We start from the raw sequence: 17,264 nt of genomic DNA on the forward strand, positions 1-17,264 counted from the left end.
TTACTAGCCTGAAAACGCGACTATGGCTATGGCTATGGAACTAAAAATGGAACCGTCTGCCGCACTTTCCTTGCACGAACAAGCTCAGCATGCTGCGAACGCCTACATTGCCAGCGACCACGTTGATTGCCTTAGCAGTGGCACATGAAGCATTTTATTTGCCTTGAAGTTGCGTTGTCCCAGCCATGGTCCTGGCGATAGATATCCGGTACCGTCGCCGGGCCAACAGGCACACGCCGTTGTACTTTACTTGGTCAAACGTGCCTTGCAAGGGAGCTGAAGTGGGCACCTAACCCTGCGGAGAGAACAAAGAAGGTGGATCGGGGGGGGGGGGGGGGTGTAGTGGTTAGAAAATTTTTTGAGGGCCGTCAGGTTTAACCTGATGGTCCCCGAGTGGGCCTAGCCAGGTGACGCTGAGTTCACTCGCGTCTATTGTGGACCGAATAAAGTTGTTTCACTCACTTTGGTTCCAACGCATGCAAAGAATGCTGCTTAAGCTACCTTCGCCGCAGTACATCGGTGTCTTGCGAAAAAGCGTATTGAGATTTGGAAAGGGTTGCTAGTGCTAGTCACGGGATACTGCACATTTTGTTGAGTTACTCATGCATTTGTGCACCATATAATTCTGAGTGCCAGTATAATCAATGATGTCTACATAACCTACTGGCAATCATTTGGAGCATTGTATGACACTTCTGCTTTCTCAAAAAAAAAAAAAAACTAAGTTGTGCACCAGCTTTTTTTTGTGTGTGACCCCTACTTCTCACTTTTACGAATCTCTCGAATTTCATGGTCGAGAGCTTGGCAGGTGTATATTTAAATTTGTAGAGTCTGTCAAATCATGCGACAGGCGCAGCAAATGCAAATATTAACTTTATCATTGCTTGCTCCGTGGGGTGGTTCAAAATACTACTTTTATTGAAATAGCAGTGCTCATGTTTACACTGCATAATTTATTTGATAATTAATGGTTTATATATATATATATATATATATATATATATATATATATATATATATATATATATATACCTTCACGAAGACTAACTGGCCCATTGAATTATTACTCCCACCATATATATATATATATATATATATATATATATATATATATTCTAAATGTAACCATTTTTTATACTGCTCTAAATTTGTTATTTCGTGATTAAAAACATTCATGTTTTTCTCCATAACCTCCTCAAAATTTGAATTTTAGTGCTTAAAAGTAACATTTTGCTGTAACAAATTGTATTTCGGCTGTTGCACCCGTGCATGATGAAAACAAAAGATGCTGCTGTTGAAAGTCCACGCGAGCAGCACACACTTAGTCCCAGCGTACCTGCATTCTGCCAGAACCGCTGCGAACTCAAATACAGTCATGTTGAACATGATCATGGGTGACCACGAAAGTGTATGCACAGTCAACACTCAACGACTCAACTCAATATTGGTTGCCATAACGTTGCGAATAAAGATAGCAACGGCGCAGTTCACGTGCACGACCAGGGCAGCGCGCACACATTGAAAACTAAACTACTGTTAGCCGCGATCGTTGCGCGGGAAACCTCGGTGGCTATTGTCTTGTTCATCCATAGCGAATAAGATATGAAGGTGTGCAGATAACACAGCCGCAGATTAAAGATAATAAGCCACAAATTGATGCAAAGCATTACAGCTTTCCTATCATTCACTTATGGCCACGGTAGTACGGAGCTTCGTCACTTTCAGTTGCAGTTATCAGTTGGCCTCTAGCGCACCCTCGTTCACGGCGCCGCGCAGTCGGTGCACGCCTGAAAGGTCGTGTGAATATCGTGTTTTCTTCTGTATAACCCACCCCTGCATAGAACTGGTACCGCAAACCTTGGGAGGAAGAAAGGCTACTCGCATGATGATTCAAGACCGCCTTCTTTGCATTGCCGTAAAGTCCTGCCGTGAAGCCAACTTGCACACCAAAATTCTCGTACAATCTACACTCGGACTTCAGCTCCAAATTTTCTATACATTTTGATTTGTGTCTCGTTACACAGGAGAAAATACGTTTACTCAGTGTGCGGGCAGGTACGGCTGAGTTAGCGAGAGTTCAATGCATGCGCTTACTGGGATCAAAGTACGAGTCATAATCATTAGATCTTACCAAGTTTTGTGCTCTTGTGGGGTCTCAGCGAGGCGAGCAAGCGCATCGCCACGCCACGCTCTTGGAGTGAACGGACACAGCAGACGCGGTCGGTACAAAGCACACAACATACATACATTTATTAACTAATTTAGACGATGATATCGTCCACGGAATGATACACCAATTTCAACTAACTCGCTACCATACAAACAACATAACGCAGTGACACACTAAACACACAATAACATGATAAACACACACTAACACATACTCAAGGCGGCGTTGCCAACGCCTGACTTTCCACGTGGGACCCCGGTGCGAAGCCCGCAGTGCCGAGCTCCGGGGACCCACGCTACAGACAACCGTTCACGGCAGCCGCCACGCGCAGAAGAGGCTCGCTCAACTCTCGCCCACCACCAAGGCCTGCCTTCCGCCAGGGGCCACCGCTGGCGCTACTACTCTACCAACAGTGGTACTCAAAGCGAACACAACGCCATCTATCGCCCGGCGGTGGTCACCACCGAAACAAAGCCTTGGGGCGAGACACGTGCGCCATGCGGCGCAGACAACTTTACACACATTCCCCCAACCTTAAATCAAACCATATCCCGAAATCAAAAATTAGCTACACAAGCTTTAACAAAAAAAATATTTCACGACCATAATGTCCTTGCACAACGACACCGCCGCTGGTCGACACTGCTGCACTGTCCGGCTAGACTACACCTCAGTACCGGCCCCGCAACAGTAACGTTGCCGTCGGCGCGACGATCAGTTGCTAGCGCCGACACGTCTTCCAGTTGCGACCAGCACTCACGAGGCCGCCGGACTGCAGGCAGTTGCGCAGGTCCCAGGCATCTCCATTGCCTGATCTCGCGACCGCATTCCTGACCAGCGACGCTGACGATGTGCAGGACAGCCGGCCGTTTATGACATCCCTCCCGCTGAATACATCAGTAACAACAAAAAAAAACTTGAAAGAGAACAATCGAGCAGGTTCTCGGGAAGGGAGCTTCGAGCTTTTCGTCCACGTGGTACGTTGGTCAGTACTGCTAGCTAATACATCGGTGGCGGCCGAGACGCCCATCAAAATAAAACAAAAATCACTTTTCCTAGCTCGTGCTCACAAGAAAAAAAAGTGAGGGAAGCAGAGCGCAACACCTCAACGCCACGATCCACCTAGTTGGGCCAGGTGTGACAGGCGGCTGCGCAGAGCCTTAGGCCTAATGAGTCGCTCGGCAACAACTGGCATCCACCCAGCATCCAGCCTAGGCGCAGAAGAGGCAGCCGCGAGGAGACGTCCACTCTGTGAGGTGGCCCTATCGCTCGCCGCACACAGCAGCTTACCGAGCGATCGGCGTCCACCGCCCCAGGCGGTGTCACGACGCCTCGGCGTCGAGCCGCAACACCAGACAGCAACGGCGCCCGGCTCCCTGAGCCCAAAGATATAGAAGAAGCTATTTACAGAAAATCGGACCAGCCACGAGGCTTCCGTACTCACTCGCTTCGGGCCTGGCCTACAAACCTCGTGCTCTAGGCCTTGCTCTCACCCCAGGATGCGGACCGCATGGCTCTCGTCCTAATTCAACAACGTTTTTGAAAACTAACAACAACAAAAAATAACAACACCTGCGAGCAAAAAAAATAAATAGAAAGTCAACCTGCCGACAAATTCAAACGCCTTAGAAAACCAATCTCCTCGCTTCTCAACAAAGCACACCACCGACGCTAGCGAAGAAGTCCCCCCCCTAGGCCTATTCTACTCCGACTCTAACAAAATCCCTGTATTGAACCGTAAAAACTGTCGTCCGATACTCCAAGAGCTCCACGTTGGGCAGCCAGTGCGGGGTCTCGGCGAGGCGAACGAGCGCCTCGCCACGTCACGCTCTTGGAGTGAACGGACACAGTTAACGCGGTCGGTACAAAGCACACAAAATACATATATTTATTAACTAATTTAGACGACGATATCGTCCGCCGAATGATACACCAATTTCAACTAACTCGCTACCATACAAACAACATAACGCAGTGACACACTAAACACACAATAACATGATGAACACACACTAACACATCCAACACACTAACACATACCCAAGGCAGCGTCGCCAACGCCTGACTTTCCACGTGGGACCCCGGCGCGAAGCCCGCGGTGCCGAGCACTGGGGACCCATGCTACAGACAACCGTTCACAGCAGCCGCCACGCGCAGAAGAGGCTCGCTCAACTCTCGCCCTCCACCAAGGCCTGCCTTCCGCCAGGGGCCACCGCCGGCGCTACCACTCTACCAACAGTGGTACTCAAAGCGAACTCAACGCCATCTATCGCCCGGCGGTGGTCACCACCGAAACAAAGCCTTGGGGCGAGACACGTGCACCATGCGGCGCAGACAACTTTACAGGGGGGTGTCAGCACCCCCACACTCTATAGATGAATTTCGCTACAACGAAATTCTGCAACAATGAATTTTTTTCGCGTGTCCCTTCAGTTTCTTAGTGATGGGATTTTACTGTACTTCTTTTCTATAATCCATTTAACTTAGCATATTTTCTGGTGTACAAGACACACTCCCTATTTTTTATGAGTTTTGTGGGGAAAAATGTGATGTAAGACACATCTTTTCTTGATGCTGTCAACATGACATGACACTGTCAGCATGCACACATTCTGAAATGCGTAGTTATGCACAGCGTTGAATATCTGTATCAGCAGTATACAATGTGTAAATAACATATTGAGGCCAGCAAACGCATATTTATTCGACTGAATTTGAAGCCACATTCTCTGGTGCACTGTTAAAAGTTCCACCTTGGTTTGCAGCATCGTGGGGCTGCCATTGTTGACCTTAACTCTCTTATGCAGCATTGATAGCACCTTGGAACACATCAATGGCGGCAGTGTTGCGGAATGGGCGCCTATATTTCGTTCCAATTGTATTCCGGAAAATTGAGATAACCTGCAATTCCATTCCTTTAATTTAAAAAATTGGCCCATTCCCGCTCCGGGAACAGCGGGCTGTTCAATTCCATTCCTTCAATTCCTCAAAGTAGCAAATGCATCTTGATAGTTTTATAAGTTAAGAATGAATATATAAATAAAGTGTCATGAGATGCATTAAGAGCTAAAAAAAGGATGTAAAATATTAATAACTCTGATAATGTTAAGTCTTTCATTTCTGTTACCTTTTAAACCGGTTACCAAAGTCTAGGCTTAGTAGTTTGGTGGAATATTTCGTGCAGTAAAGCTACCCAACTAATTCGGATACGAGCAGTTCTCCCGCTACATATACAGTCGAACACCGCTTGAACAAATGCCGCTTCAACAAAATTTCCGCTACAACAAAAAATTCACGATTTCCCGTCAGCAGTCCATAGGAGTCAATGCATAAGTATTGTCACCACAACGAACACTTTTTCTTCGATCGTCCCACTTCAAAGAAATTCGACGATGCAATTCTTTATTGCTATATATACTTATTGCTATGCTGTAAACCCAACTTTTAACATTTAGATACATTTTCAGAGCCTGAAAATGGGTCAACGAAGCCTAAATTCCGTGTTGGCACTACCAGGAACCGCCGCTATACCACCGCTGTTCAGCAAGCATGGGCGCCGCCATTGCTCGATAGCGATGGCAATGAGACTGCCCTGCTTTTGTTTTGCCTCTGGCTTGCTTTTGAGCCACAGACGATCCGAAGCTCAAGCTCAGTCGCTCCATTCATGGTTTCCTTCTCGCAGCTGCTGGGTGCAACCGCCACACGATGCCTTTTCTGATGCTTATCATTATGTTCGCGCTTGGCCAGTGTGGTAACTAATAAGAGCGGCTGTTCGTCTGCATTATCAACAAAATCAGCTAGCCACGAGTAATGGATGATAAGAATGGCATAGAATAATGCAAAAGTCGCCGCACCACGATACCCAGCCTCCATCTTGGCGTTGTCGGATACTTTTGACGGCGGACAGCTGCTGGTGTTAGCGTGTTAATGCAACTGTTTGGTTCACTCACGAAGGCGGTTTTAGGCATTGTTTCTGCGTGCTTTTCACCATGGCCTCGCTATGCATGGGTGAGAATCATGTCAGGACGCTGCTGGGAAAGAATAGGAAGCAGCAGACATTTTTTGAATTTTGAGAATAAATGTTCTTTTGTTTTGCTAGCTGAGCTCGGATATCTTTTTTTTGATTTCACTAAAATGAAATTTTCGCTTCAACAAAATTTTTTCCACGCCCCGTCAGTATCGTTGTAGCGGGGTTCGACTGTAGTATTTGCATGGTCAGCACGTTTGAAGAAATTGTGATATTTAAATGGTTTCAACTGCAATATCTTAATGCTTAACTGATGACATAGCGTATTTTCATGTTGACAAAAGTAGTGTTCAAGAAGACTAAGCAGTTTTGCCCTGCGTCTCAAGCGGTCGTGAATACGACGAAAAACTAAAATTTGGTTAAAGGGGAACAAAGCATTCTTGATGTGATATTAGATGGAACAGTGCACCACCGCTCGGAGACCTTGTGCCTTTGCATCCAATACGAAACACAGGGCCGCACTGCTCGTCAGCGCTCACGCTTGTCAAGCACGGCTCGCAAGCATGGATGGGGGGAGGGGAACTTTAGTGTTCGTCTGTATGCAGGTATTCAATGTTCTTCTTGTCCCAAAGATTATTTACGTTTGTCAGGTACTAAACTGCTCGTCAGATAAAGTTCAGGCAGTGTATAGAGTATTCACCCCTTTCATTGTGGGGTATCAATGAAAACCAATGTGCGAGGTTGATTTGTTTCTCCCGTCAGTATCTGGTGGGATAATACATTTATTTGTACGCCAACTTATGCTGCGGTTTCCCTTTTACAAATTGGCAGATCGTTCACACTTTTAGATCACGTCTACTCTTGGCTTTGGCTAACTAAAGGTTGACCTAAAGAAAGCGTTGGGGCCTTCGACTTCGATAGAGCGTGTACTCAGGCCTACATGGCTAATTTGAGCGTGATATTACTGTAGTAGCAATTAAGGGTGTAGAAAAATACTCCCCAATGTCCTCTTTGCTTGCAATGTGAACACGGATATGTGCCGAGTCTAGTAACCAAGCGAAATAACAAAAAAAAAAGATAATGATAATAATGAAACGGTGCCACCCCAAAGCAGTGGGAGTGCGGAATGACCAGCTATCGGCTCGAGATTCAGGAACGTCTGATTTTCGGGGCTTGATCTCCCGAACGCCTGATTTTCTGAACACGTTCGGCAGTCGGTCACTAGTTGTTCACTAGGTTTACGTCATAAAAAGTGCTTAAGAGTCCTCGAGATTTTCCAGTGCTGCCATAAAGGTCGCAGGCACTACAAGGTATGAAAAAGAACTTTATTTTGGTTTCGTTCATCAAAATTTTGCAACAAAATGCTAAGAGCTAAATGAGCGATTCGCCGTTTACTTTTAAAACCCGAATTGTGACTGGACGGCTCCTTTTATGGTTCGTTCTAAAAAAAAAAAGTAAGATAAGACGATTGCCACTCACCTAATTATGTGTTGCACTTCACAAACATGAGCTGCTCAAGCGTGAACGACTGGACGCCGGAGCCTGTGTGGTAGTGCAGTGGTATCTAGCCGCCAACATGCGCAGCGGCGATGAAACCCCCCTTCCCCCCTTCTTTTGAATAGAGAAAACGTGGGTTTTGTTTTGGGGGGAGTACGAGAAGCAGCGATGGCGTAGGAGGTAGAGAATCAGCCTCGCATACAAGACGTCTGTCGCTCGAATCCTGGTGCCGGGCAGTTCGCAACCAAATTTAAAAAAAAAATCTGCCTGGTGATGGAACTGGATTAGGAGGCCTGGGATGCGGCCTCACCGGGACCGCTGCCGGTAACGCACTCTCTCACCAGAAAAGGGTTGGCCACCCTGGTGCAGTATTTGGCCAATACCTCTCACATGCATACGTCAATTAACTCATGGCCCTCAATCTTCGGTGGCTGCGAAGCAGCTGACCATGGCGGCAGTCAGATCTGCAACGCAGCCGAGGGTACTAAGAATCTCTGTCCGGACAGGCTGCCATTGGAACCTGAACCTGGCAGCGTTAGAATTCTAGAACCTTACCTAGTGAGGCAAGTCCAGTTGTACTGTTCGAGGAGCTAGAGGGTGTTAAATGGTATGTAATAGGGCTCAGTGAGGTTAGGAGGACAGGTGAGGCCCACACAGTGCTACAGATTTGGCACGTCCTGTGCTATCGTGGCTTGGCTGACAGAAGAGAACTTGGAGAGGGATTCCTTGTCCACAGAAACATAGCTGGCAACATAGAGAAATACTACAGCATTAAGGGGAGATGCAGGTAAAAAAAAACGTGATTTTTTTTTCGAAAAAGCCGATTTTGTGTTTTCTTGTGTTTTTTATTTCTCTGAGCCTTCTATTTAATACATTAAAATATCAAAGCTGAGAATCAACTAGAAGTTATAGAAAAGTACAATTAAAGCACTGGCAGTGGCTCGTGAAAGTGCGAAATTACCCGATTTTCGTGCACGCGGCACTTCGCTCTATGGCATCGCCAGCTCTTGAAATTTCGCGGGCATGTAAGCCTAACCCTCTTCTTCTAGAGCCCACTTCGGCAGAGCGGTAAAAACAGAACAAAAAAATTGTTTTCCCTCTGCATTCTAGTGTAGCGAGTGGGCCTTCGAAGTCATGTGGTATGATCGGAGCCCTGCCATTGGTTGCGAGCATTCCGCCGCGCAGTCGGATGCGAGCACTTTGTTCGTTCTCCTGCTTTTGCCGAGACATCGACGAACACAACCGCGTGAGTTATTATTTCCGCGCCATGGATGCTGGCAAGAAACGCTGCTCTCCTTCACAGAAGTTGATTACGCGGCACCAGTATGAGGGAAAGCGCCCACAACGCAAGCAGTGAGTGCTGGTGAAAGGTTTGAGGTGAGAGGTGAGAGATCATTCTGCTGGTAGGCCTAGCCGCAGTAGCAGCGACACACCCGATTTGAATTCTTCGAGTTTCATTCCTAGCGTCGATGACTTCTTCAGAGTGAAAGATAAAGATGTTCGATCAACAACAAAAGCAAGTGTCGGGACGAACGCGGAAGCACATTTATTTGTGAGACCGATGCGATGCAGAACGTCGTCAGCAACCGAGTATGCTCGAACTGCGGGTGGTGCGAGCCGTCCATTCGAGTAAAGGCAAGTAGACGATAAAGACAGGCATCTTTTCAGAACTTAAGGGCCACAATGACGCACGTGCTGCAGCTGTTGTTTCGTCCACGTACGCGTCAAGCCACGTGTATCCATCATGCAGTGGAAGTGAGGAGACGTCCGCCAGCGGCAGTGCACCTGACAGCTTCGCTGTGAGCGTGAAGTCGGTGGTTGCACCAAGTGCGATCAGCGTCTGACACGAGCAGTTTGTGCAGTTTTGTGCAATCATTGATGTTCAAAAACCAGTGCGTCAGAAGAACTGCAATTGCCAAAAAAGAAAAATGTGCATACCCCCGCCGAAAACCTCGCACGAGTCCGAGAGCAACAACCCATCGCCGCAGTACCGGAAAAAAAAAAGCTCGTCGGGAGGAGGCAGCTTGCAGAGACTGTAAGCGTCCAATATATAGTGCTGGATCATTCTGAAACTGTCAACTTTTTCAAAATAGCTTTTCTGACATTCTCTGTGAATTTCATGCAGATTGGTTGAAGAGTATAGTATTAAACATGTTTTTGAACTTTCAAACCTCTTTCTCTTAGTTCCTCATTTTTCGGCATTTTTAGAGCTTGTGCACTATAATTTGTACACTTTACGAAGTAGGATTGCAATGAAACTTGGCATGCCTAAAGTTTAACATGTCCTGAATTCAAATAAACAACTTTCAGAGGTTTCCAAAGCATATTCAGCTAGGTAATTTCAGAAGCTTGTTCCTTGAGTATGGTGAAACTTAAACTAAGCATTAGAATTTTTTCTAGGCCAGCACTCAAATGTTACACAATGTTTCTTTGCTTTATTGGATTCTGCAAATCATTAGGAGCAACATTTGCTATTTTTTAGAGCTTTCTTGTGCTTACGCTTTCCTAAGCTTGCTCAAAAATGCATTGTTTTTACAAATGCATGGTGTGCAAAAAATAACTAAATGAGCCATAAAAAAAATACAAGCAGATTTTAAAAAGAGGAGCTTGAACTCTATAACTGGTGAAAGTTTCATTGATCTCTCACAAATATCTGAAGAAAAAGTTTTTCCAGGAACATCTCCTCTTAAATGAAAGAGTGGTAAGTATCGTAAATAAACTCAGAGATACAAGATGAAGGTGGTACAGGCTTATGCGCCTACATCCAGCCATGATGACGCGTCAGTTGAAAGCTTCTATGAAGACGTGGAATCGGCAATGAGTAAGGTAAAAACACAGTATACTATACTGATGGGAGACTTCAATGCCAAAGTAGGGAAGGAGCAGGCTGGAGACCAGGCAGTAGGAGATCACGGCATCGGTACTAGAAATGCTAGGGGAGGGCTATTAGTAGAATTTGCAGAATGCAATAATATACAAATTTTGAAAACCTTCTACCCAAAACGATGGAACCGCAAATGGACATGGAGGAGCCCTAATGGCGAAAATAAGAACGAAATAGACTTTATACTGAGTGCACGATTTGGGGATCTGAGGCGCACCCGTGACCATTTCGCGGGCATTCCGCCACACGGCCACACCCTTTTGCTTTTCTGCTCTGCTAACACCATGTGGCGATAGATGGCGCCACGTGCGGGCGGCATGGGTTACCTGCGCGCCGAGGGAGCTGAGCTCTCCTCCGTGGTCGGCGCAGGGTAAGCACGTGTTTTCCTTCGTCCGCGTCCCCTTTGGGAATCGCCAGACTATAGCCTGCCTGGGGTGGCCTTGGGCACCTCGGCAGGCGTGTTTACTTGAGTGCTAGCTTCGGTAGCGTACGCTAAGCCCACAGCGGTGCCTAGTGCTTGAAGTGGTCGTACCACAACGAGCCGCACTTGCCGTAGGCCTACGCGTACGAGGTTTGCCCTAACACTCGCGACCAGGCCCATTGGCCATCGTGAGAGTGCGCAGCATAGCCGCGAGAGACCTTTTCCCGACCGGCGTGTCAAAGCTCGCCATTGCCAGCTGCGACGTGCTCGCGGTTTTCGCCTTATTGTGAACGTCCGCGTGCGGGTGCCTTTGCTACCCGCGTCCCGGGAGCGGACATTGTACTGTTGTTCGGGGTGCCGCCAGAGGCAATAAAGTGTGTATTTTGCATTAGAACACTGTCTGTTTGCCGCGCCGCACTAAACGCCTTATTAGTTGAGCGCGCGCGGAGCGGTGCGCTACACGTGAGTAAACGGAGTAGCAGCCCTGTGGCTCGCTAAGCGTGAACCCGCAGTGATCATCCGCTGCAGTTAGTAGTGGGGTCACCATAACACCCAGACATCGTGCAGGATGTGGAAGTGCTTGGCAAGGTACGATGCAGTGACCATAGAATGGTATGGTCTCGAATTTGCCTAGACTTGAAAAAGGAACGACAGAAACTGGTACACAAGATGCCAATCAATGAGCTAGCACTGAGAGGGAAAGTACAGGAATTCAGAGTCTTGCTTCAGAACAGGTACTCGGCTCTTATCAAGGAAACAAGCCTTAGCCTTGACGCAATGAATGATAATCTGAGGAGTATCATTACGGAGTGTGCAGTGGAAGTTGGAGGTACGGTAGTTGGACAGGACACTGGCAAACTCTCCCAAGAAACCAAGAGCCTCACCAAGAAGCGTCAAAGCATGAAAGCTTCAAATACAACGGACAAAATAAAATTGGCAAAGTATTAGAAGTTGATTAATAAGCGTAAGGTATCCAATGTAAGAAGGTATAAATTAGAGAGAATTGAACATGCTCTGAAGAACGGAGGTAGCGTCAAAGCAGTGAAAAGGAAACTTGGGATAGACAAAAATTATATGTAAACACTAAGGGCTAAGAAAGGCAAAATAACTACCAATATGATTAGGATAGTTAAAATAGCGGAGGAGTTTTACAGAGATCTATATAGTAGCCGGCACAACCATAACCTTACTATAACAACTAGCAGTAACCCTGATGGCACCCCACCAGTAATGATAGAAGTTAGAAAAGCCTTGGAGAGCATGCAGAGAAGCAATGCTGCTGGTAAGGATCAAGTAACATCACATCTGTTGAAAGATGGAGGACAGACTGTGTTAGAAAAACTAGCCACTCTGTTTACGAGGTCTCTGTTGACAGGAAGAGTACCAGAATCTTGGAAGAATGCTAACATTATCTTAATACATAAGAAAGGAGATGACAAGGACTTGAAGAATCATAGGCCGATCAGCTTGCTCTCCGTCGTATGCAAGCTATGTACAAAAGTAATTGCGAATAGAATTAAAGCAACATTAGAATTTAAACAAGCATAATTTCGAACATGCTATTCAACAATTGACCACATTCATACTATCAATCAGGTAATAGAGAAATCCTCAGAATACAGCCAACCACTATACTTACCCCCGTATTCACAAACGCTCCTCGACTCGACTTTCACCCTTCACTTGACAGAGTTGCGCACTGCGCCGCTGCTCGGATGAGAATGATGCTGCGCTACTCGACAATAGCAGCGAATTATCACATGATATGCAGCAACTTTCCCGGCCTAGAGATGGCGCTCCCTTCGGCTTTCTCAAGTGAAGGTGGGGCGTTGAGTGAAGAGGCATTCTAGAATACGGGGGTTAGCCTCCATAGATTACGAGGTGTTTTATTCAGTAGAAATATCAGTAGTCATGCAGACACTGCGAAATCGGGGGGGTCAACGAAGCATATATAAACATCCTGGAAGTAATCTGCAGCGGATTAACTGCTACCATAGTGCTTCATAAAGAAAGCAACAGAATACCAATCAAGAAGGGTGTAAGGCAGGGGGACACAATCTCCCCAACGCTATTTACCGCGTGCTTACAGGAGGTTTTCAGATGCCTAGAATGGGAGCAGTTAGGGATAAGAGTTAATGGAGAATACCTTAGTAACCTGCGCTTCGCCGATGACATTGCATTGCTGAGTAACTCAGGGGACGAATTGCAACTCATGATTACAGAGTTAGACAAGGAGAGCAGAAAGGTGGGTCTTAAAATTAATCTGCAGAAAACGAAAGTAATGTACAACAACCTCGGAAGAGTACAGTGCTTCAAAGTAATGTACAATAACCTCGGAACAGATCAGCGCTTCGAGATAGGTAATAGTGCATTAAAAGTTGTCAAAGACTATGTCTACTTAGGACAAGTAATAACTGCGGAGCTAAGCCACGAGATTGAGGTAACTAGAAGAATAAGAATGAGGTGGAGCACATTTGGCAAGCACTCTCAAATCTGGACAGGCAGATTGCCACTATCGCTCCAGAGGAAAGTATATAACAGCTGCATCTTGCCGGTACTTAGCTACGGAGCAGAAGCCTGGAGACTTACAAAGAGGGTTCAGCTCAAATTGAGGACCATGCAGCGAGCAATGGAAATGAAAATGGTAAGTGTAACCTTTAGTGACAAGAAGAGAGCAGAGTGGATCAGGGAACAAACCGGGGTCAAGTATATTATAGGTGAAATCAAGAAAAGGAAATGGACATGGGCCGGGCAAGTAACACGTAAACAGGATAACCGCTGGTCATGAAGTGTAACTAACTGGATTCCCAGAGGAGGCAAGTGGGTTTGGGGGAGACAGAAAGTTAGATGGGCAGATGAGATTAAAAAGTTTGTAGGCATAAAATGGCAGCAACAAGCACAAGATCGAGTCGACTGGCGGAACATGGGAGAGGCCTTTGTCCAGCAGTGGACGTAGTCAGGCTGATGATGATGATGAGGTGAGATTGCTGCGAACAAAAGCATCGCACCATCGTTAATACACATCACAACTTAGAGAAGCGTTTTTTTCTAACAGGTGGCGAGTCCGGTATCGACGTATGTATCGAGTTGGCCGACGGTGACAGAAGCTAGCACAAAGACATATGAAGGGTGTGAAGACAGTAGACGGCTGAGGACTGTAGCTGGGGTGCCGCTGAGGGCAAAAAAAAAGAAAGAAAAACCCAGGGTGTAAAGGGGAGGGGGGGGGGGGTAGCTGCCGCTGTAGTTTCGCTTGATCTCGGTGACGCGGAAAATATAGACAAATTTGCTCTATTTTCGATAAAAGACATAACTTCATTTCATTCCGGGCAAAATGTGATTAAAGGGACACAAAGTCAAATAACAATTTGTGCCAGAGTGAAAGCTCAATGTATGACAACATCTAATACGACAATATTATCAACAACAGTGAGCACTTACTGAGAAATTAAGGGAAATGCACAAGAACACAAGCGCTACAGTAGGACATTTTCAAAATGATCCGATGACATCATATGGACTGCCTACAATTAATCGCTAGTAATCAATCTAACTGCACTAAATAAAGAACCTTCCATGCATCAAGAGACACAATAAAATGCTGCTTGTTCGTTTCTGTTTGATTCATGAAAAAAAAAAAAAGAACCGCCAGACGTTACTATGGGGAATGGCGTGAGTGGTTCAAAAATTCAATTTTCGCATGGTTACATGGGACAGGTGGTGTCATCTAGCAGGGTGCAGTTGAAACAAAGGTGTCTGCAATCTCGGAAGCCAATGGCGAGAGATTGATCAATGGCCGTTGTTGCTGCTGTGGCTCCCGCTGCTTTCGGTCTGCTGCTGCTAGCGCAGTAAAACCGGGCTGCGTTGTGCACGGCAACAGTGACGTGAGACGGTCCGCGCAGTTGGTCCGCTTCTTGAGGCGGGTAATTTGAAGTGCGCTAGCTCGATGCGGAGCACTAAAACGTGATTTTATTTAAAAATAGGCCATTCCTTGGCACGAAAGTAACACTACGAGGTTTCTGGACTGCCATTTCAACAATCAACATCATGGCTTTAATGTCCCTTTAATTTCATTCCCACTCAATTCCTCCAAGCATTGTCTCCATTCCCATTCTATTCCGGGGTCGTGAAAATGTGCAGTGATTCGAGAATAATTCCAATTCCGGAGTGGCAACTCCGCAACACTGGTTGACGGTGTCTCTACGGTGCACAAAGAACGATCGCATTAACGATCTTAACGTCAACTTGACACATGGTAACGCGGATCTGTTTCTTTTTATTACTCTCGATTTTCATGGCTGGAAATATTATTCGTGACTTCGTGCTCTTTAGACCAGAACCGTGGTACCGTTGGCAGTGTACATTGTTTAAAAGACCAGTGTATACACTGTGACAAAAAAATATAAAAGGGGCCCTGCAACACATTTTCAGCATCGTCAGAAAATGCTGCCAATCAGTACTAGAGGCTCCTGAAAAACGCCCTGCCGCGGTGGTCTAGTGGCTAAGGTACTCGGCTGTTGACCCGCAGGTTGCGGGATCGAATCCCGGCTGCGGCGGCTGCATTTCCGATGGAGGCGGAAATGTTGTAGGCCCGTGTGCTCAGATATGAATGCACGTTAAAGAACCCCATGTGGTCGAAATTTCCGGAGCCCTCCACTACGGCGTCTCTCATAATCATATGGTGGTTTTGCGACATCAAACCCCACATATCAATCAGGCTCCTGAAAAACACGCAAGCCAAATATTATAGGGAAACATGCGGCATGAAGTCTGCAATTACTTTTTAAAGTCGGCTATTTATCGTTTCTTTTTCTGTCTAAAAATGATGCCTAATACTCAAGTTCATAGCCATTGGCTGATCTGAGTATCGTGGTCTGCACAGTTACTACGGCGACTGTGGTAGGCTGCCACAGAAGGAAAAAAAAAAGTGTGCTCCACGTCATAACTTGCGCATGACCCAATTTATTTCCCGTCTTTTCCCACCCTTTTTGGCTTCCAGCTTGTTCATAGGTGAATCAATTACACCGTGTGGAAAAACTCTGTAACTCTGCTCATACTTGACCTATTTTAAAAATTTTTGTGATGGTCAATTCGTAAGGCAATAGACTCCTTATAGTGAAGCCATTTGATGGTCACTATTTAGCTGTGGCAGGGACCATATAAGTACCGTATGAACGTCTGTGCTATGCAAATACTTGTAGTGGCCCTAGGTTGCTGGAGCCCATCTTGCTTGCTGCAAGAAGGGACTCTACCTTACAACTCTATGTCTCCCCTTCTGGAATTCTGGATATCTTCCTCTTTCACACTTGAGGAAAAGGAGAAGTGAAAAGGATTTATTTATGGTGAATTCCAATGGATGATTTGGAGTGACCGGTGAACTCGACACCATAGTACTTCACTTCATTGGAGGGCAAGAGAATAAAGATTCGCTAAGGAAATCTGCCAATGGAACACAAGCACTCCAGCCAGAGAAAAGACAGTGTGCACTTGCGCATCTGCTTTTAGAAGCATCAAGCATTGTTCGCGTTTTGTCTTCATGGGTGCGTGCGGAGAGTACGAGTGCTCGGGCAGTGTCGCATCAGTCAAGTACTCCATGCTTTGCACATATTTAGGACATTAGCGACTTGCGGCGAAATCCACCACTTTTGACAGAGTTGAGAGAGCTGCTCGTTGGAGTGGATTTGGCGGCGGAGCTGCTCTTAATCTGCCAGTGAAACACAGACTTGCTCCGCATGGATTCGGAAAAGTGGTACCAGAAGTGCTTCGAATGTGCCATTTGAATTTAATATTACGGTATTAGCTCGTTACAATAAACCTCCATAGTAAATATGATATTGGTCTGTTGTAAAATGAGTATGTAAAATCGAAGTACTGGTATAACCGAATATTATGTAAACATTGAATAGGTCTGTTTTAGCCCCAGAGAATTACCAGTTAAACGGATTCATTCTCAATGGGGGCATAAAAAAACTTTTTTGAATATCATATTTTCAGTTTTTGTAGCCATTTTTGTATCTGGTTCTAAAATATCTTCGGTAATAAGTTTTTGCGCCTGCCTAAGTGGTGAAAATTACGGTGGATGTAGCAAAAAAAAAAGTGTTTTTAGGAAGTTAGTTTTGCTACTACGGAACGTTTATGTGCACGTATCCATGCTTCCATCACGGATGCGCGCATATAAGCAACGAATCACAATCGCTTGCTGGCTTGTCAGAATCGCGGGTGGGCATTCTGGGCATTGGCAGCAGACCCTCGACAAAGCTCGCCATGCAGCGACTGCTAGTAACAGTGTTGCTTCAAAACGCAACATCAAGCTCGCTGTGTGCTGTTT

General features: G+C 46.0%; 1 protein-coding gene across 1 annotated transcript in view; it reads left to right on the plus strand.

Moving 5' to 3' along the window:
• Hr39 (Nuclear hormone receptor FTZ-F1 beta) overlaps nucleotides 1–17,264 on the plus strand; it is a 122,619-nt gene that overhangs the window by 30,676 nt on the left and 74,679 nt on the right. The gene's annotated exons all lie outside the window — the stretch shown is intronic.

Source organism: Rhipicephalus microplus, chromosome X, assembly GCF_043290135.1.
Source record: "Rhipicephalus microplus isolate Deutch F79 chromosome X, USDA_Rmic, whole genome shotgun sequence".
NCBI classification, from domain to species: domain Eukaryota; kingdom Metazoa; phylum Arthropoda; class Arachnida; order Ixodida; family Ixodidae; genus Rhipicephalus; species Rhipicephalus microplus.